The sequence below is a fragment of the Lontra canadensis genome, unplaced genomic scaffold (genome assembly GCF_010015895.1).
Source record: "Lontra canadensis isolate GAN:19392208 unplaced genomic scaffold, GSC_riverotter_1.0 scaffold4, whole genome shotgun sequence".
Classification (NCBI taxonomy): Eukaryota; Metazoa; Chordata; class Mammalia; order Carnivora; family Mustelidae; genus Lontra; species Lontra canadensis.
Genome location: NW_022630998.1, coordinates 12,354,934 through 12,376,835, shown reverse-complemented (window position 1 = coordinate 12,376,835; position 21,902 = coordinate 12,354,934).

Here is a 21,902-nt window from a genome sequence, read left to right as displayed (position 1 = left end):
CCAAGTTTTCCAGTGTTCGCGTGAGGCATGACCTGGTTAGCAAAGGTCAGTTTGTTATAGAGATCATCTCTATCCTGCAGGGATTGGAAGTGTCTCTAAAATATTTCATCCCATCCATGTTGCGCTGTGATGACCACTTCTTCAGGGCACTTTGTTATTCAGCAAAATCTCATGTGTTACTAGGAACTAAAGTTATCTAAAGCTCTTCTTGTATCTCCCTCTGTAACAAAGACATTCTGAGAAGGATAGCCCACAGTATTTTTTGTGTGAATTTCTGATTGATGCAAATGACTATTCCTAGAATTTAATTTAAATGTAAATCATTAATATATATGTAATATCATGTTGCCTATGCTGAAGTATTTCAAAGTAAATTATAGCTGTCTTAATACTCTTTGCCTTTTAAATAAGATGCCCATAAAGAATGTAGCCTCACAGGAATACATGAAAATCTAGATAGACTTAAAGTGCGTTCCCAGATCTTTTCCTTTCATTTAACTACTACTAAAAGTAGACACTGTCTAGTAACATCATTCTCAAAGAGGGCTGTCCCAGTGTATCAGGAGGCATTTGGAAATACGGGATGGGACTTTTTCAGTTGTTAAGATGAATGTTGTGATGACTGAAGAATGCTGCCACAGTGCTAAATTCCACACTGTCTGAGGAACAGCAGTCTAAAGAATTCAAGGCAGAATCATCCCACTGACAGTGCCAGTTACATTTCTGTTGAGGAAAACTGCCAGACTAAGCCATATAAATTTCCTCATACTTGTATATATTAAGGGGTTTGTTATATTGTAATTAGTGTTTCTTGTGTTTCTATCTCCATTCATCTGGATAATTTGAGGGAAGACTGTCATTTTAATCTTCATTTGTTTGAGAACTCTTACAGTGTTGGCAAACAGAGGGTTTTTAATAAATGTTTGTGTTGAATAAATGGCATGCATATGGTCCAAGTTACTCAGCTTTTTGTCTTAAAGAAGGAAATGCCAGTGTTTGCTTCTTGAAGCCAATTTAATCACAGGCAATTGGAATCCGCCTCTAGATATACCTTCAGATTGTTAAAGAATAAATCAGGTTGAATTTAATTTTAGTAGATCTGGTAGGAATTTATTTGGTATAATTCCGAGTAAGTGTAGAAAAACATAATGAAAGAAAGGACTTCAATCAGAGTCAAATGTTTCTAAAGATAATCCAAAGTTGTTTTTTTAAATATTTGTTCCTCTAATATTAATATAAACCAAGTTTCAGCACAAATAGAAAAGCTCAATCTCTACTTGCAGATTCTGTAACAGTATATTTCTGAGTTAATTTTTTCATGACTTTCTGAAAATGTAGGCCTCTAATGCTAATTCGTGGTCCAGGTTGTGTAGGAAAATAATTATTAGTGTTGGGACATGCACAGTTCTCTTATTAAGCATTGCAATATCATCTAAATATATTGTGTAATTCTATTAGAATATTAAATTTTAATTTTGTATTATATGTACAAATCGTTGTTCTTTGAAATATCTAAGTTTATGTTAACCCATTAACTAAAGTCTTATGGGGCGCCTGGGTGGCTCAGTGGGTTAAGCCTCTGCCTTTGGCTCAGGTCATGATCTTAGGGTCCTGGGATCAAGCCCCGCCGAGCCCCGCATCGGGCTCTCTGCTCATCAGGGAGCCTGCTTCCCTTCCTCTCTCTGCCTGCCTCTCTACTCGTAATCTCTGTCTGTCAAATAAATAAATAAAATCTTAAAAAAACAACAACAACAACACTAAAGTCTTATAATTCCTTACCAGTTTCCAACACTAGATTATAAATCACATAGGATAGCTTGCTAACATTCTAGAGGACAAAGCCAACCAATACCAGCCTGAATTTCACTGTTTTCGTTGATTGTTTGGGATTTCTTTTCTTTTCTTTCTTTCTTTCTTTTTTTTTTTTTTTTTTGTGAATTATGTTGAAGTGAAAATTGGTTTTCTTTTTCCAGTTTTATAGAAAATGTGTTTGTATGTGTGTATGTGTATGTGTTTGTCTTTTAAAAAATGTTTGATTTCCATCTGTCATGTCTCCATCAATAAAATAAAGTAGAGCTGTTACCAGAACTTTTTGCATGTTCATAATACTTGGAACTTTGGGCTTTCTAGATTTTTACCTAACCTGTAGAACCTCAGCAGATTCGGGTTATAGGAAATTCTATTAGATCACTAATTTATGATTATATGTTATTTGGTGGGGTGTGAGATAAAAACCAATGGGAAGGTACAATATTAACAGTGGTATATAGCCTGAGAGAAATTTTGAAGGTGTATGTGGCAGTGATGAGTTGAAGCAGGTGAATACATTTGAACAGTGTCTCTGTAGGGCAAACGTACTCATATTAGATTCAGCACTCTGGCATTTGCTTGAAGATAGTATACCTGCAACTTTCTGTTATTTCTCACTGCCACTGATGCAGGGAAGAATACTTTCCACCTAACCTAATTCTGAATTCTTTCCTAAATAAACGTGATAGCTACCCAAAGATGAGCTAGGCGATCACTGAGTTTCAAATCCTCCCTCTGCATGCATAAGTTCAGTTTTACATTCATAGTATTAGACCACATAGCAGATGAATTATTTCTTCTGCAAGTAGCATGATGGCACTAAACTGCAGGTAGATGCCTTTTTTGGTGCAGTTATGCTCTCTAGGGAAAAAAAAAGGGAAAAAAATCTCTACTTGTATGTACTCTGGAAATAGATCAAGTAAATGTCAAGTGACCTCACAGGTAATGTAGAAAATTAACAAAGAAAATGTGTGGACTATATTTGGTAGTACTCTTATTTCTTGACATCATTGCAGAATCATGTACCAATCTTCCATCATCATAAAAAAAATTCTATTTTATAAAACCTCTTTTTGAGTTAAGTCTCTTGACCAATATATAATATTTTCCTAATTTTATTGTTCAATAAGAGTGGTTAATAAAATACTGACAAATGTCATGAATTTTTGGCAGACTCTTGAACTCCAACATTCAGCATCTAATCGGACAATATCTTTAACAACAGTCACAGTTTGACCTATGTTTAGATAATCTGAGTTAGTACTGGGGGATAAAGTCTTCAAGAGAGAGATAAGTCAAAATCCCTGAATTTAATTAAAATTATGTTCTTGATTTTTTCTTCATTTCTCTAGGGTATGGTATGGTTGTTTTTTCCCCCTTATTTATTAAAGCCATGCAAACCATTCAATTATGATTGACTTAATTTAAATACATGTTATTATTTGGTTGATGAGAAGGAGATGTATGATGTCTTAATGATATTGGCATGGTGATTTTGATATGGTTTTCATGAGTTAAAACACCTGTTTGCAAGGAGCTGGTAAAGAGAGGCAGCCAAATCACATTATATCAATTCTAGAATAGCTGCCAGATGTCATTGACAGTTAGCTACTGCAGTGATTAGGATTAAAATGGAACTGGTACGGAAACTTTGCTTGAAGGCTATGTCATTCCCAAAGCTAGATTCATCGAATCCCATTCCTTGTTCTACCTTTGAAGGGTGATACATTCATAATAGAATTTAATGGTGGGGTTGTTTGTTTTTTTCATAAGTCTCATTTATTCATTTTGTTTCTTTTCTTTTTTTTTTTAAAGATTTTATTTATTTATTTATTTGAGAGAGAGAATGAGAGAGAGAGTGCATGAGTTGGGGAGGGTCAGAGGGAGCAGCAGATTCCCCGCTGAGCAGGGAGCCCAGTGCGGGACTCAATCCCTGGGACTACAGGATCATGACCCAAGTGGAAGGCTGTTGCTTAACCAACTGAGCCATCCAGGTGCCCCAGTTTCTGTTTCTTTTCATGATCTATTAGTGTTATTTATTTTCAAAAGAAAAATGTGAACTCAGTATTTATGAAAACTTTTCTAACTTCCCTTGGCTCTTCAGTTATTCATATATTAATATTTCTTTTAAAATAAATAAAATAATATATTTATCTCATATTCAACTCACTAATCTGTTGCATTGAAGTTCTTATTTAAATAATTTTATTTTTAATGTAATATATTTTCATTAGAAATTATTATCTCAGCTATCTTCAGACACTTAATGCCACAAATGTTTGAATTGGGTAGATTGTAACAAAAATATTAAGCGTTGGAGCCTATGAATAACTTGAGAGTACACACCCAGTCTAATTATATTTAAATTTCCAAATATTTTCAAGTTTATGTTTGCCAAACAAAACACTCCTGTGGGGCATATTAGACTGGTAGGTTGACACTTTTTAACCCTTGATTTAGATATTTCTAAAAATAAGATCAGAGCCTAACTTATTAGATATTTTCCTTTGTGTGTGTTTATACATACCTGTGTGTTGTGTTATCATGTAGATGTAAAGTTTTTTTCACCTTAAAGCACCAGCCAGTATTTTTACCAATTTTGGGGAGTGTATGTTCACAAAATTATTGTTGCCTTGTCATTACTACTTGATTTTTTAGTTTTCTCTTTTATTTTTGTATAGCTATATTTGAAATTATTTATTTTTTCCTTTGTTTTTTACTTTATTTTTTCAGAATTAATTCATAAAAGTGGATTTCCTGCTCAAAAGTTATGATTATTTTCAGAAAACTCTTGAAATATTTTGCCACATTACCCTCCAGCCATTGGTACATTAAAATGGCCACTTGCTACATCCTTGCCAAGTTTTGTGCCCTAGTTTTCTCATTTAAATATGAAATTACAATAACGCTTTATAATAACTATGTGACCACGTAGGCTTGTATTAAATGAGTTAGTAATATGTAAAGTATTTAGAATCAAGCCATGAACATTTTTGTTGTTACTATTTGAAAATATGTTGGTAAAAATTGTTTCTCATTCAAATTTAATTATTAGATGGGACACATTTTCTTATTTGTATTAGACATTTTGGTTCTTCTTGGGTGAATTGTTTATTTATATTCTTAGCACAAATTTCTAGTGGGTTTTTGCTTATTATTACTTATTTTTATGTACTCTTTGTATCATAAGGATGTTAACCCTGTATCTGGACTAAATGGTTAAAATATTTCCTTTAGTCTGTCTTTTTATATGCAAATGCTTAATTTTTTTTTAATTGAGTCATAATCTTTTTGTGTATATTTTTTCCTTTTCTTTATTTAGAAAGTGTTTTGGTTTTCTGTGGCTGCTATAACATATTACCATGAAGCAGGTGGCTTAAAATAAAAGAAATGCATTCTGTCATAATTATGGAGACTAGGAGTCTAAAACAAGATATTTTCAAATCAGTTCCTTCTAGAGGATGTGAGAGAATCCATTTCCATGCTTCTCTTTTAGTTTCTTATGATTGCTAGCAGTCCTTGGCATTCTTTGGCTTGTAGATTCCTTGGCATTACTCCAGTCTCTGCCTCCATCTTCACATAACCTCCTTCCCTGTATGTGTATGAAACTGTGTCTAAATTTCCTTCTTCACACAAGGACACCAATACTGAATTTAGGGCCCATCCTAAGCCTCATCTTAAGTTGATTACATCTGCAAAGGCACTATTTCCAAATAAGGTCACCTTCATGGGTTATGGATAAACATGAATTTTTGTAGGACACTATTCGATACAGTGCAAGGATTAATTTCAGATTCCAGGATCACAAAAATAATCATTATATTTTTATTTTATTTTTTTTACAGTTCTTTAATCTATCTGGATCACCATTGTTTACTGAAGTAATCAGTAAATAATTATTAATCATTTAGACCTTGAAATTTAAGAATCCTTCCATTTTGGGACACCTGGGTGGCTCAGTAGTTAAGCCACTGCCTTCGGCTCAGGTCATGATCTCAGGGTCCTGGGATGGAGCCCCATGTCGGGCTCTCTGCTCAGCAGGGAGCCTGCTTCCCCCTCTGTCTCTGCCTGCCTCTCTGCCTACTTGTTATCTTTCTCTGTCAAATAAATACATAAATAAATCTTTAAAAAAAAAAAAGAATCCTTCTATTTTTTTTCAAGTGGTAAAATAAAAAAAGTAAAATACCAAATGTATATTTAATAAAAGTGAGCACTTTAACACACACACACACAGAGAAATAAGATACATTTTTTAAAAGGCACTTTGATGACTCAGATCTTATCTAAGAAATACTAGGCTTGATTTCCATTGTCTGTTGCAAAATAAAGACTTCTCACACATTGAAATCTCAGAATCTACTAAATAATCCTTGATCTCCCTGCCCTCCAATTTACATAATTTTTGTTTTATTGTGGTAAAAGAAAATATATATCTTATGAGACCTACTGTCTTATATTTTTAAGGGTACGTTACAGCATTATTAACAGTAAGTACAGTATTGTTTAGCAGATTTCTAGAAATTTTTCATCTTGCATGCCTGAAAGCTTAAAACCATTAAACATCAACTCACTATCCCCCTCCCCCATCTCAGCCTTTGGCAGTCACCATTTGACTTTCTGCTTTGATGAGTTTGATTACATTAGGTACCTCATATAAGTGAAATCATGCAGTATTTTTCCTGTGACCATTTATTTCACTGGGAGTAAGGTCTTCCAAGCTTCATCCATGTTGTAGCATATGACACTACATTCTTCTTTTTATGGCCAAATAGTATTCTATCTTATATAACACATTTTCCTACCTCCTTTAATGTCTCTTGTTTCATGCTCATCAGGAGTGCAGAAGCCTCATAACGGATATCTGAATTTCCTTTCTAAGAAGTTGATCCTTGTGTTATTGTATTGTTCTCAGCCTCTCCATTGTAGTAAGGAGGATGTGGGGCTTCCTATTTTGCTATATTGCTGACATCACCCTCTTTTTTCTTCTTTTTACCTGAATTATACAATCAACATGTATGAACATGATAATAATTTGAGTCCACATATATGCTGGCAGTGAGAAAGAAAAAAGTATTTTTATTTATTTTTTATTTTTTTAAAAAATCTTCTTTTTCAAGGTTTTATTTATTTATTTGAGAAAGAGAGAACTCTAGAGAGAGCAAGCATAAGTGGGAGACAGAGGGAAAGGGGGAAGCTGCTGAGCAGGGAGTCCAATGCTGGGCTCCATCCCAGGACCCCGGGAACATGACCTGAGCCAAAGCAGATGCTTAACTGACTGAGCTACCCTGAAAAGAAGTATTTTTAAATGAACAATTCAAGATTTAGAAGACTGACATCCAAAACATGTCTCTTCTCTTTTTTTACCTGAAGTGTTTCCCTGTTAACCTTTTTTTTTTTTTGCTGTGTAGAAATCCTCTATCATTATTAATTCTTTAAAGTAAAATAGAACAAAATTCAAATAAAAACAAAAAAGTGATCTTTATTTGAATTATTTCTCCTCAAGGTTAATTTTTAGTGTTCTGTCTCTCTCTCCCTCTCTCTCTCTCTCTGTCAAACTTTAAAAGATTTAAATTCTTTTATTACTGTCCCTTTCCATCTACTCCTACACCCATTAACCCATTGGGATTATCTCTGAGTAATTACTGCATTGTTTCTTATTGTAATAAAAATACAGTTTGTTTATGTACTTAACCTTTCCTTAGTCCTTTTTGATTTCTCTAGTGTTACTGGATTCCATTGATACCTTTGACTTCAACATGTCCTACTAGCTCTTGTCTCTTCTTTCTCATGGTGGCTTTGTAATCACTCAAAGGCTCTTTGATTTTCTTCATCTGTTACATGTTAGAGTTTCAGCTTTCTTTCACCCTCCTAACTTTTGCAGGGTAGGGCCCTTTTTTTGTTTCTTAGCTTTAAGATTGCCTGCATGATAAGTAAGGACTCATATATTTTTTTCTTTTAAAATAAGGATACCTCTACCTTGATATTCCAAGACACAGCAAATTGAGTAGGTCCAAATTGTTATCATTACCTTTATCCCCTATCTGCTCTTTCAAAATTATTTCCTCTCTCAGTTAATGACGTTTATATTCATTTCTTCCCCCAAATAAAAACCTCCCCAAATGTCTTTAGTTCTTATTGCTTATCTCTTGTAGAGCTGTTAGGTTCCTTTGGAATTTTTACCACTTATCATTCCCCCTACCGTTCTGTTGCACTATAATCCATTCTCTGTTATTCTGACAGAGCCAGATTTTATAGGCTTAATCATGTGCTGAACCTCTCCCCTCCTCCACACACTTTCTTGGAACTATTAGCTGTATTAGTACCACACCAGTAGGTTGAAAATCATTAGGATGACACATGAAGCCCCTTTTCAGTATTTTAACTTAACCTTTCAGCCTCATGTTCTTTGCATATTAGAACTCATGCTGTGCTCTGAACACATGCTCTAGTTTCCATTATCTGCCATGGCCTCTCTCTTTCCACTGAACATTGTATTCCCTCTGAGTGTCCTGCTTGGACTTCTCTACCAACAAAAGTAAAGAAATAACTTGTCTACTTAGTTATATCATTATGTCCTCACTTGTTACAAAAATAATTTTAGGCTGTTTTTATAAAATTAGAACTAAAATATGAATCTCTCAGAGGCTGTGGAAGTCTAAGAAGTCTGTCAGTAGAGTTTCCACTGGAATTCATGCCCTTGTGTAACCCCCTGACCTTGAGTGTATCCTGCACTTGATGACCGAATTCAAGGAACTGTGCATGGTAGACTTTACAGAAATGTCATTGACAAGATTAGATTGAGGTACTATGGCTTTAGCCTTACATCCTTTCTTGAACTCCTTTGGATTCTTTGCCTGTTGGAAAGCCAGCTGCCATGTTATGAAGCACAGAAAGGTTAGGGACTTGGAAGGAAGCTCATGAAGTTAGGGAGATTTCAGACCTCTATTAAGTTCAGATCCTCTGCTACTATTCCCCTTGTTAAGCCAACAGGTGGTTTGAAGACTCTGCCACAGGTCCTGAGGATCAGGACTCCTAAGTATTAGCAGCAGCCCTGAACTGACCATTTCCCAAACCCAGTTTGGGAAATTCCTAATCTAAGAATTGGTTCTTTAAATTCCTAATTAACACTGACATTGAAGCTTCAGGACATCTCAAAAAATTCCTTCAAGTGGCCTGTGGTCTTTCTGAGGCTGGTGTCCAGGGAGAAGTCAGGACGTAGTGCTTTTCTCTTTTCATTCAACACTGTTCGAAATTACCTGTATTTCTTATAACATCACTTTCCTGTCCCTGCATATATGGTGCTGTGCTAGCCTTTGATTACCAGGAGATCCTCAAACATTTTTAATAAGCTAAAGTTTTGCTTTTTGGACAAATATAAGCTAAGCCAATTTTGTTTTCAAGAAGTCATTCATTCTATCTTCTCTTTGTCCTTCTTTTCCCAAATTCAAATCTTGATGTGAGATCACAAGCAGGAACTGTTATGTCCAATGGCAGGTTAGAGGATTAGAATAGATTATCTATGGGCATCTGTAGCCTCACTTACCCTTTTTTCTGTCAACTTTCCTTTCTCTAGCTTGGTTGAGGGAAATGGCTCTTCCTCTAACAAAGATTTGATCTGGCATGTGAAATTTGGAGGGATCCCTAAAATGCTAAGCACCAAAATGAACTAAAAATCAAGAATTTGGTGGTAGGCAGCAGGAAGGGATTGTCTCCCCCAACACCCTACCAACGCCAACCCACCACCACTATTCAAGCCACATCTGCCACACCTGACCAGATTTCCATTTTTCTTTAATTCAGGATTTATATATTTATTCATTCTTAGATTTCAGTTTTTTAATCTAAATAATGTTGAACCAATGCATGCTTTAGAAATCCATAATGTGGGGCACCTGGGTAGCTCAGTGGGTTAAATCCTCTGCCTTTGGCTCAGGTCACGATCCCAGAGCCCGCATTGGGCTCTCTGCTCAGCGGGGAGCCTGCTTCACCCTCTCCCTCTGCCTGCTGCTTTGCCTACTTGTGATCTCTGTCTGTCAAATAAATAAATAAAAATCTTAAAAAAAAAATCCATAATGTCACTATAGTTGGTTTGGCTTTTGGCTAAAAATTAAGTATTGTTTATTTTCCTCTTACTGGTAAAATGAATTAGCTCAGTCTACGTGTGTGTGTGTGTGTGTGTGTGTGTGTGTGTGAGAAAAATATAGTGCTCACTATTTCATTCTTATAAGAAAAATGTATTTCCTACTCTTTGGTTATGTAGCCAAATTACATGAAGAAAACAGTAGGAATTTTTGTTATGTCACAATGCATCTCTATTCAGTCAATAGGGATATAAAAATCTGTAATGAAATACAAAAGGTAAAAAGGTAAATTGCCCTTTTTTGCATCTTAAAATCTCCAAAGAAAATTGAAGTGTTTATAAATCTTTATGAGTAGTGCTCTTCACACACACACACACACATACACACACACAAATAACCAAAGAATGTATAATACTGTTAATAAAAAAAGGTCTTTGAACATTTGGTATTTGAAGTACTACTTAAATGGAGTGACATCTGAGATTTTTATCCTTGGATAATTCTTTTATCAGTTGTTTGATATAATGTAACAATTATTCATGACATGATGCAGTTGAAATGGATTCACTAGACAAATAATAACCTACACTCTGCTTCTCCATTATAATCCATGACTTTTATATTTATCCTTCAGATGAAAAATTTATTTAGGGATGTAGAAGAGGCACAAAATGCTTTGTTGAGTGGAATATAGTGTAGAGTAGCATGTAAGAAGAGGAGCAGCTAGCCTTATACCAAAATTGCTTTCTTACTGGCCTGTTAGATACTGAGACACAGTAATGGAGGGATTTTGTTTGTTTGTTTGTTTTGTTTTGTTTTACCAATAAAGTAGAGATTAGGGACAGAGAAGTATCTTTTTTAATGTGCCTCCTGTATATCTTTCCTTCTTTCCATAAGCACTGTAACGAATTCCTTCCATTCTACCTTCATAGAAAGCATCATGTCTTTATAAAAATTTCTGAAATCCCAAATTAGCACATCTTACCACAGTTGCTAGAGTTACTTTTGCTATTTCAAACATCTTTCTATCAATTTGGAATATTTGCTGTAGCACAAATTGTCCACACTTACCTCACCCAAATCATTTTACATATATAAATATTAGATGAAGCCAAACCAAACCAAAAAATAAATAAACAGAAAAGGTAGCAAATGAAACTATAGCAGTTTATAATTATAGCAGGTCCATTGATTATTAGGACTGATAATACATTACAAAAGTACAGTAACACAATTCTAGGCTATAACAACCATTTTTCTGTTATCCATTTTCCAAGCTTAGTATAAATTTCCTACTCTTAATTATTGGTAGATTGCAAATTACTCTAAATAATTAGAAACAATATGATACAGATCACATAGAATGTATGTGAGTACTACATGCCATAAAATGCCTTCTTTTCATCTTCATTTTTACTGTAAAACTAAGAGAGTAGATTTTTTTAAAAGTATATGGTTATTTTCTCCAAGAGAGCTTGAGTTGTTGTAATGAATGACCAGCAAAACAAATTCCAAATATATTCACACCGTTGAAGTTAGTCTTTTCATAGTAAAATGGGAAATTTTAAACTGGTTTTAGTGTACCGTTATTGCAGAGTTTCTTTTTCCAATTCTAAACATATATTGCCTATCACCAGCCCTATTAGCTTGCAAATGAGTATGCTGTGTTCGGCCATAAATTTAAAGGAATATTGGATAGAAGTTGTTCAGAAGAGAAAAGAATGAAAACGTAAAGTAAATCTGATGGTAATATTCATTGGTACAACATGGAAAGGTATAATGTTTGCTTTATTACAAAGTTTTCTTCTGACCAGAGCTTTTATTTTGTTTGACGTTGTTATGATATTCACAGTAAGCTTTTTCATGATAATATGAACTTGTGTGGCTATACTGGATCTCTTCCATTTGTCTGCTAGATCTACTTCTCCCTCAGGATATTGATTGTATGAACTACATCAACAGGCTGCTTTACCCTCTAGTTTCTTATTTGATTTGACTAATCAGAGGAACCAGCAGGAGATGGGGAACAAGGAAAGGAGGGAGAATACTGGATTTGGGTTAGTTATTTTCCTGTTTCTCTTCCTGATATGGAAATAGTTCATGTTTGTTTATTTGTTTGTTTGCTTTTGCTGTTTCTCTCTACTAAGAACCATAGCTGTGTCAGGCAGTCTAACCCATAGAGCTCTTATTTGCCTATATATTGTAAAGTCTTCCTGTTCTTAATATCTCTTGGTGTACTATATTATCCTTTGTAGGTCTCCTTAATCCTTCCTCATGAATGAGTAGTTATCTCTTTAACTCCTCAAAGCACCCAGTTTCAATGTGCCATATGTTTCTTGCCTGGAACCTGATTTATACAGTGAGTGGGAATAATGGGCATGTGCTTCTAAAAGTAGTTGTTTATAGACTTGAAGCATTAGTAGAGTACTTGCACTCATTCTACAGACTATTTTTATACTTAATCTAAGAAATGAGTTGTGAAAAATACTGCTTTTGTTCTCTTGAGACTGTTCAGAGAAGTCATTATTTGGGAAACTAGAGACCCTATATTTAATATATATTTTGTAAATGCATATATACATAAGCATACTGATATACATGTATATACACACAAACACACATAAACATATATATTTGTGAAACTAAAACCCTGTAACTTAAAACATATCTTATTTTTATTTTATCCTCACCTTCTCCTTCTGCAAAGCCCCTGTTGGGAATCCAAAGTACAGCCAATCTGCTGTCAGTCTGAGATTAATCCATGTCCTTAGCTGTAAGAGCTTCTGCTCACAATACACTATTTGAGAAGAAAAATGAAACAAGAGAAATTAAACCTATTTCTACCCTTCCTGACATGCAAGTCCAGCTTCCCATTTTTTCCCCATGTAGCTAAAACAGCTAGCAAATTGGCAGTTCTCAGTAGCTGAGGCCATGATGCCTATAGTTCCAAAAATTCAACTTCTCCGTTAAAGCACAATGATAATGAATAAGAACAAAGGCAATTATATAAAATCTATACCCTCATCATACCTAGACATAATCCAAATTTCAGATTACTCGTGGGCCAAGCAAAGAAATAAGCAAACAAACTCACAGTTGTGAACCTTTGGGAAGTGCAAAGGAAATTCTAGGAAAAAAATGCATGGAAGAGAGAGGGCAGCCAGCGGAGTCTAAAATTAATCTCAGACCATTATCAGAAAGATCACTTAATATGTGAAAATGGAGATTACAGGGACAAGATCTATAAGAACATGTTGGATGCTAAGAATACGCACTGGAAAAGGTGGAGGGAAGGGGAAGAGAACAGAAAGAGAAAGATTTTTTTTTGGAATCAGCATGTTAAAAGGAAAAAGAATAAAGTGGTAAAATCCAAGATATTTCAAGGCAAAAGTGATTTTTTAAAAGACTTTATTTATTCACTTGAGAGAGAAAGAGAGAGCACAATCAGGGGAAGCAGCAGGTAGAGGCAGAGGGAGAGGGAGAAGCAGACTCCCCACTGAGTAGGGAGCCCAACATGGGGCTCAATACCAGGACCTAGAGATCATGACCAGAGAGGAAGGCAGACACTTAAGCATCTGAGCCACCCAGATGCCCCCAAAATTATTTTTAAAAAATCAAGACACACCACCCATCCCCTATTTCTTCACTCCCCCTTAAAAAAAAAAAAAAATCTAGTGAAGAACCATTCTTAATTACAGAGACAGAAGTGGGTGCTTTTGAACCAGGATTCTTATAAAGTTTAACAGGTTGCCAGCCCTTGCCCACAAAGATGCAGGGAATCAAACACTCCTCTTCTTTGAAAACTGTGACAAAATTAAATTTTTAAAAATGTGATGCTATACCATTCAGCCGTCAAGAATTCTGCCAAAAAAATTCTAAAAAATGGTGGAGCAAACAAACGAACAAACAAAAAAACTCTAACAGGACACTTGAAAGCATACTACATATCTTTTTTTTTATTTTTAAGATTTTATTTATTTATTTGCTAGAGAGAGAGAGAGCACAAGCAGAGGGAGTGTCAGGCATAAGGAGAAGCAGGCTCCCCCCACAGCAAGGAGTCTGAATCAGGCTGGACCCCAGGACCCTGGGATCATGACCTGAGCCGAAGGCAGTGGCTTAACCGACTGAGCCACCCAGGAGTCCCCATACTACATATCTTAAACCAAACATTTGTGGATTTGAAAAGCCATGTTGAATCAGAAATTCAAAATCTAAAATATAATGTTAAAAAAACAGAAAGAAATAAAACAAACTTGGTTGAACCAAGGAAAGGAATGAAAGAATTGATAAAATCTGATCAGAAATGAATATAAAACTGCAAGTTCATCAAGGAGGAATAAATTTGAATGAAAACATGAAACATAATAAATGTTGATAAATACATATAGGCACATAAAAGAAAAAAATAGAGAGGATAAAGCAAGCCAGCAAATGGGTAAAATATGAAAAACAGATGAATCTGGGTAGAAGGTACATAGGTATTATCTGTATCCTTACCCTTAAGCTACTTTCCTTTAGAATTAATAATCAATGAGGGTAAAAGCCTCAGAAAATTATTTATTTATTCTTTTTTAAAATTTAAATTCAGTTAACACATAGTGTATTATTAGTTTCAAAGGTAGAGTTCAGTGATTCATTAGTCTTATATAAACACCCAGTGCTCATTATATCATGTGCCCTCCTTAATGTCCATCACCCAGAATTCAAATGCTATAAAATAAATTTTAGGAGCCAGAGAAATTTCTTGGAGTGGAAGACATGAAAATAAGAAATCACAATAAAAATTTTAAAATTTAAAAATAAATTCTGTTCTTAGTTTACTGTGCTAAAAAAGAAAAGGTACATGAAGAAAAGCAAAATTAAGAAGTAAATAAAGACAGAAAGTGAGATAGAAAATAGAGATAGAACCATTTAATATATTCATATCTCAAATATTACTTATTTGAAAAAAATTAAAAAGATAAACTATGTGGTAACTTAATGAAGACAAACATACATGAAAGCACAAATACACAAAATTAGTAATGAGAAGGAAAAAATAACCATTGAAACAGAAGGAAAAATATCAAGTGTCTGATAGTGTCAGTAACTATTGAAAATGGTATTTGAATATATATTATTAGAATCCTTAAAATGCTTTCTCTTAAGGGACACATTACTAAAATTGCAATTTATTTTCTGGAGATGATAACTTACACCTAAGACACACATATTTAAATAGAAAATATAAGTTGATACTTAAATCTGATTTTAATATTAGTGGTAGGAATAATTAATACTCATTAGTAATAACCACTACTAATAAAGTATATATATATATATGATCTACTTATTTTTGCTTTAATTACATATATATATATACCTTGGAAGGGTATGGTTTTCAATTAGATTTATGTTATGTTTTGCTTTTATCTGTGGTATAAAGCTAAAAATGTAGTAAGAATTCAGAATAATTCAATATGCAATATTTTTGTTGCATCAAGATCTTATATTAAATATCAAATATACATTAAGAAAATATTACCTTCATAAAAGACTAACACATTACTATGTAATTCAGATATTAATTGATATCTATTATTTCTTTTTAAAGAGCAGATCATTACATTTGTGACATTTAAAAATTTTGCAATGGAAATTAAGAAATAAAATTAAAATTAAAAAAAGACATTAGCAGGATAATAGACAAATGCAAAGAAGGTGCATAGACTATTAAGTAATATTATAGCAATGTTAATTTCCCAGTTTCAGTAATTTTATAAGATGGTAACATTAGGGGAGGCTAAAGGAAGGGAACATGTGAGCCCGTTCTGTATACTATCTTTGAAATTTTTTGTAAGTAATTATTTAAAACAGTTTGAAAACTGAAAGTAAAATAAAGATATTTTCAAAACAAAACAACAAAGAAAGAATTTTTGCAATGGAGAAATGAAAAAAATGGACTATGAAAGTTTGGAGAAGTCCTGGACACTAATTCTAAAATCAACCTGAATGAATTTTTCCATGGTTACTAGAAAACTGAATTTGCAAAATTACAAGAATTACATATTTGGCTTTTCAGATTATTTTTTCTTTTCTTTTCGTTTTCTTTCTTCTTCTTCTTCTTCTAAAGAATGAGGAAAAGCTGCTATAAACAAATGAAGTGGCTCAAGGAAAACACAGTTTTTGTTCTCTGGCTACTGGCTAAATGGTCAAGGGTTGGTGAAGTGGTTCTGCCAGGTTTAAAATGTGCCTTCCATATCTGACTCCAGGGAGGCTGATCCTGCTCTTACCACTTTTTAGGAGGCAGGAAAAGGCAAACATGTGGAGGGAAAGGCAGTTCCCTTTTAGGAAGTTGATCCCATTATTTCCATTTACATCTCAGAGCCTAGTCTTGTGGTCAGTCACACCTAGCTTCAAGGATAGTTGTATTTTTAAAATACTAAGTGAAAAATACATGTTGAAGTGTTTGTCTTCTCTTCCACAGGATTGAATATCTGTTTTTAAGCGATTAGAATATTTGGTGACTGATTACTTACTGTGAAATGAAAATTAAATAGTACAGTAATCCCAAGCATAGATTATGATTTATGATTAGGGGAAACAACAGATTTTTAAAAATGTATCCGTGATATTGTTTAGGTCAAAACAATTTTGGTTGCCCTTCTTCATCCTGACTTTAGTCAACTGATTTCACAATATAGAAAAAAAAAAATTATTCACAGTGTTATGCTAGTTCATGATCATAAGACTTATATTCTGAATGTGAATAAAATGATTTGTTATTTTGTAATTGAGGTAACCTGCTTACTTTGCTTTGAATAGAAGTTGGTGTTTTCATTATACCTAGCTACTAAGGAGGATAGACAATACTGTTTTCACTGTAAACTTTTTTGTACCAAGAATGAGCACTGGGAGTTGCATGACCAAGAAGAAAATCACAAATAGATTCAGATAAATGAAAAAGAAGTACCATCTGATAAACTATGGCTAAATTAGATTAAAGGTATATCTCCATAATCCCAGAACAAGCAGCAATATCTTATTCCCAGCTTGCTGTTTGATTTGTAGTCTGGTGAAAGTGTTTATCTTTTTCAGCTCTAATGTAAAAAATATTTAAAAGGTTTTTAAATTGTATTCTGGAGTGTGCTGTTACAATACATAGATTCAGAGCAAATTAAGCTTGATTGGACATGTAATTTTTGAAAATCCCTTCTACTTGTCTATATAACTTTATGATTTCTCTTTCAATCTTTTAAACTTAAAGGTTTAAGGGGACAAAATTACTTTGCCTTGAACCTGCAAGTGACAACTTCTAGCAGATACGGTACCCATCAATGTCACTGATGTCTTTTAAAAGAGTGAAAATGTTGACCTGTGTTCCTATGAATGTTCCTCCAGCCATCCAGTTTCATGTGAAGAAAATCTATTTCCAATCTCTATATTACTTCTGATAAAACAGCAAACCTCCAGGGCTCTGAGAAGTTTAGTTGATCAAAATGGTTTTTTAAAGATGTTCCTGATGAGGGACCATTTGGATCATCTGTCTTGATATCATCTGTTACCCATTTCTAATTTGATTCTTCACATTCTTTCACATTTTGGTATGTCTAAGGGGAAAATAGACATTTGGAATTGTGTTTTGTTATCCATGTTCTGACACAGAGATGCAGCCTTATTAAGAAATCGCATCTACGTAAATTTAAAAAAAAATAAAGCAACTCTTAGGTCTTTTGCTAGATACCTATTTTCGTGTTTTATTCTTAACACATAGTAAGGACTTTGCCACCAAGAAAACATCTACAAATTAAAAAATGGAAATGCAGGCAGTAAGAAATGTTCTAAACATTTGCTATAAATTTATATACCGATGAGTAATAGTAATATTGTACAAAACAGACTTACGAATTCTAAAGTAATTTTTCAATTCTTAAGGAACACTTTTCCCATTACTGTAACTGTTTTATTTTGCTCTGTTGAATTTGAGAGCAGAATCACTTTTGCTACTTAGTAATTAAAAGATAAAATCTGTTATAATATGTCATTCTAGATCATTGCCAAATAAAAAGCAAGCACCAGATGGTGTGCTTTATGCTAAGCTACAGTGAACATGCATTAGAACTCCTTTTTCTCTCCTAGGGAAATTGCAATTTATTTTAGAGAGATCTTTTATACTATGGAAGCTGTAGAGCAAGAAGCTGTTTTTGCTAACATAGAATCCATAAAAAGTTTGGTATCATCTCTGGCTTTAATGCTCTGTGATGGGTTACCTTATGAAACACTATCATGCTTCATTTATTTTCCCTGCTTTCTGCCCCTCCCCCTCCCCCTCCTCTTCCTTTTTATCATGTAGACAATCGTTGAGAGACAACTGAAGCTAAACTATAGGAAATCTAATTGTCTATCAGTTGTTAATTAAAATTTTAGAAGATCTAACAAAGTCTTTATCTTTCTTTTATTGACATTCTGAGTGTTCTGTCCTGAGAGAAAAGATTCTCCATCCCCTGTCCCCTGACAGTGATGTGCTTTTAAAAAGTTGCCTCTCATTTTACTTTCATTAATATACGAGCTCTTTTTGAGGACTCTCAGCCACATGCGGAGGCCTTGCTTATCACTGCATCTTAAGTTTTATCTTCAGTGTTCTTCCCTTTGTTCTCTGCTGTCCTGGTCTCCTGACCTCCTTTCTGTTTCTCAAAAAGGGCCAGCTGTTCCCCATGTTGGCTTTTCAAAAATGATATTTCCCTCAGCTTTCTTGTCTCTTCCTCAAGGTGTGCCCCCTCCTGCTTACTATGTGATTTCATTCTAAGTAGCAGGGAGGCAACACCCTCATCCCATGTCTGATCTTGACAATGAAACTTGCTCCCTTAATTTATGCTAGTCATATATTTATATTCTCTTAAATTGTCTGTCTTCCTCTGTATTTTTAAAATCTAGAATGATAAAGACTATGTAATTTTTAGTAACTAATATATACTAATATAAAAATTCTCTAAATAATAAATACTATAAATAACTAAGATAAAAAAGACAGGAAAATAACTATTTAATGTACTATCAATTTTTTTATAAAGTCAGTGTTTAATTATTAATAGAAAAACTACCACTACTTTGGAAATAATTCAGGTTGAATCAGAGTCTTCCTCACTCCCCAAGTCCTTTGCCATTAACAGATGCAGCAGAAGTATATAGAAAGAGTTACGGTGCTTTGCATTTGTAGAGGTGTTCATTTGGAGAGAGATGATTAACTTAATGTAATTTAGTGAATCACTTCACTGTGTTTATCAAAAAACTGAATGAAGAAATTATATAATATTTATAAGAATGGATTTAGATTAAAGATTTTACCAAAATAGAAAAACTATTGAGTAAAGGATTTTTGTTTTCCTTTCAAGATATTCTAAAATAGCATTAATAACTATGTAAATAATACTGTTTTGTAAGTAGGAAAAAAGCAGTTTTACCACCTCTGAGATTTTTGAGATGGACATTATTAGGAAATTAAAGAAAATAACCTAGTAAGATTAAAATTTTATCTCCCCTTCTCTTACTTGAAAAGTCATCTTGATTTCTGTATTGTTTGGACATAGCTCTGTAGTATTTAGTCTAAGTGAATAAATGAAACTGATCAATTATAAGGGAAATGTTAAAAACAAATTCAGAGAAACAAAAGTGTTTATATATACTTTTGTTTCTCCTTGGGAATCCTATTACTCTTCTAGCACCGCCATAACAATATACCACAGAATGTGTGGCTTAAACAATAGAAATTTATTTTTGCACAGTTCTGAATGCTACAGGTCTAGCTGCAAGGTTGGTTTCTTGTGAGGCCTTTCTTTTTGGCTTGCAGGTAATTACCTTCTCACTGTGTGCTCCCTGGGCTTTTCTCTGTGTAAGTGAAGATTCTGTCTCTTCATATGTAGACCAATTGGACTATTATGACCTTATTTAATGGTTCTCTGTCCAAATATAATTACTTTGGTGGTTAGGGCTTCTACATGTGGATTCTGGAGGACACGTTTCAAACTGTAACAGGAGCATTTACACACTATACTTTGAATGAATGATTATTCATTCAAAAATATGCGATACTACTTACCAGTACAAAATGAAAATGTAAGGATCACATCTCAGAGACCCATTTACTCATAAAGTCTCCATGCTGCTAGAAAAGTAGTTGAAACTTAGAGATCAGGCAGTAAAATCCAGAAGTGAGACATATAAAAATATGAAGACTAATGTGAAATGTTTTTCTACCATTCTTTAGTCCAGTGTTTTACAGTGTTCAGGTGAAGAATAATCTCCACTGATTCTCCTTTAGAAAGGTATTCCTTCAAATGAAGTCTGTGGAATGCTGCATACAGAATGTTCTTTGTGAAGATTCACAATGCTGTGTGCTCTAAGAATTATATAAAGTTGGCAGAAAGATCCATATTAACAGAGGTTACTGTTTTCACTTCTTGTTAAAATATATGAATTCCAGAGATATTTCTGCATAAAATGCACCGAAAAATAATCCCAACTTAAAGTACCATTGCTCTAAAGCACAATAGACAGATAGGGATCTGTCACATTAAGTGTTAATTTACTTGCTGACTTACCTGTGCTATGGGGAAGTATGCTTAAACTTCCTGTTTCGTTGTTTTTGGTTTTTTTTTTTTTTTGTATTGTTATTTTAGAGCTATTGTCCGTGGGGAATTTTAACTGTGCAAACCTTTCTATAACTCTACTTTAAAAAGTAAAATGAAAAAGGAAAGTTTAATACTGTAGAACGAATAGAAGTGTCAGAATGGAGATTCACTATTTATTGTGAATTATCTTGCTTTTATTGGCTGTAGTCAAGCTTTTGAGGTTAAAGAAACAGTTTTCTGAGATTGGCCAAGTATGCTTCATTTGTACATAAACATGCTCAAGAACCATAACGATATTATAGGTTTCAGAGTGTCGTTTGCATACATTAAACAAATGCATACATTGTATCTGAAGAAATTATTTATTCAACATTTGTCATGCATTTCAATGGGTAAAAATCACATGTGCATAGAAAGCACTTCCCTCAGAATCAACAGTCAGAGATTCCTTGTCTTCTTCCGAGAAGAAACCTGGCAAGAGAAAAGAGTATCTGAAGCGTTCAATGCCATTCAAGTTCAGATACTGAATAAACTTGCTGTCAGTCAAAAGTCAAGATATATTAGGAAAAAAACAGCTTGTAAGTAAACATCAATTCAGTTAGGTTAGAAAAAAATGAAAAGCCAAAAAGCACAATGGACTAACTCAGGGGTGGCTGCAGAATGCTTCAGGTCCTACTCTGTCTCAGAGGTCAAAGAATAGAGTTTTGATGGGGAAGTAGAAGAGTACTTTTTGTTCTTTGACCCTGCTATTCCTAGATGTCTAGAATGTCTTTATGCTAACTTTGTGGAGTGGGGGGTTGGGGGGACTTAGTTTTTTTTGTTGAATGTTTTGTAGATGATTTGAAACTCCATTAAACAGATTTTTGAATAGTACAGAAATTACATGTTCTTACACCTTTGTTATATTATTTCTAACACCCAGACTTACTGCAGAAATACTATTAATACAATAAAAATTGATAAAATATTAAAAAAAACCCCAGTAATGTATTTTTAACCATGGAAATCTAATTGTAAATGTCAGAGAAACACAGAATTAACTGTGTAATAATCATTTTGTATAATTTACCATATATATTTCCTCCATTTAAAGAGTTTTTTGTTAAGTTAATGAATTATACTTTAAGTAAAACAACATATGGACATGAAAAAGAGGTACAGTATATTTAACCCACATTTATATACTTTGAAGAGCGTAGCTAAAAGTTATTGAGCACTATCTTATTTCTTAAATCGCATGTTACTGTTTTAGCTTTCAAAAGGAAAACATCCAAAGGATAAATAAGAAAGGATTATTGTTCATTCCATGACAATTAAAGGAGTACTCTTCCTGGTATTGTGAAATAAATAAGTGAAGAGAGAGTATCCCAGTTTTAGTAGTTAATTTAAAAACGTTAATTATTTT